A 1,560-nucleotide genomic window follows, 5' to 3' on the forward strand; every position below is an offset into this window, starting at 1 on the left:
AAATGTTTTGTTCATCTCATTTGTCTTTGTTTATATTTTATCTAGTGGATCAGTTTATTTATCTGGTAATTTGTGTTCAGTAATGCTTGTTTTATAAATCCAGGTGCACCATTATTTGGCTCACATATGTTTGTTTTTTACTTTATAGAAGAAAACTAAAACAAAATAACAACAACAAAGATGAAAACAAAAAAACACAAGAACAGTAAAAATGATACAGCATTTCAAAACAAGATGATAGGAAATTAACAGTGGTTTTTATATTACATATTATTCTCTCATAATTGTTATATCTTCTTGTTAGATTGCTCCTTTAACCAATATGTACTGACTTCTTTGGCTCTGTTGATCATTTTTGGTTTGAAGTCCACTTTGTCTGAATATAAAATAACTATGCTTGCTTATTAATTTTTTGAGGGATGGGGGTTCCATTGCATGGAATATCATTTTCCATCCTTTGACTTTTAGTTGTTTCTTTTTGGGTTAAATGTGTTTCATGTATAGAGCATAACTTTACATTTTGTTTCTTGATTCATTCTGCATCTGCTTGTTTTGATTGAGAAATTGTGTCTATTCACATTGAGAGTTATTACTGACAGGTATCCACTTATCCCTGCTATTGCCTTACATTCCTATTGCTGATTCCCTATCTTCCTCTCTAACTCCTCACTCCACCTGGTATATCCAGGTATATTGTATAAGACCTTGGTCATTGTTTGCATCATTTTTTCTTCTAGGGAATCCTTAAAATGTTTTTTATTTGCTGGATTATTAATCATAAATTTCTTAGGTGCTCATTTATCATCAAAGTATCTTATTTCTCCATCAATATTAAAAACAGTTTTATAGGATATATCAGTAAGTAGCAAATCATTTTAGTGCTTAAAGCACTTCACTCAAAACTCTCCTGGCCTTTAAGTTTTGCATAGAAAAATCTGCTGAAATTCTATTGGGATTTCCTTTAAAAGTTTTTCACCATGTTTTTCTAATCACTTTCAAGATTCTGCTGTTGTGTTGGACTTGCAGTACTTTGATTATGAGGTCTTATGTAGAGATTGTTTTCTAAAAGTGTTTATTTAAGGTTCTATGTGCCTCACTTATCTCTGTGTTAAATTCTTTCCCATTACTTGGAAAGTTTTCCACTATTATTTTAATAAGCAGGAATTTATGCCACTGTATTGTCTCTTGATTTTCATTAATTCCAATTAATCTTATATTAGTCTTCTTTGCTTCATCTAGGAGCTGTTGAATCCATTCTATATGTCTTCTTGCTGTTTTTAAAGTATTTCTCATTAATTGGCCATCAATAACTGCCTTCTCTTCTAGGTTTTTAGACTCAGTCCTTCTATTGGTCACTTCTGCTGCCTATACATTCAATAGAACTTTTCATTTCCTAAATTTCATTTGGGACCATTTAAAAGACTCTAACTGTTTTCTATGCTAGATTTCCATTTTTTGCATCATCTCTTTAGCTCTTCTAGATTTTTGTTAGTGTCTTCTGTAGAATCACTGATTTTTCTGTTTCCTTGGCCCAATACCTTATTATTTAAACCTTCTCTG

Source organism: Chinchilla lanigera, unplaced genomic scaffold (genome assembly GCF_000276665.1).
Source record: "Chinchilla lanigera isolate Chin_1 unplaced genomic scaffold, ChiLan1.0 scaffold00067, whole genome shotgun sequence".
Classification (NCBI taxonomy): Eukaryota; Metazoa; Chordata; class Mammalia; order Rodentia; family Chinchillidae; genus Chinchilla; species Chinchilla lanigera.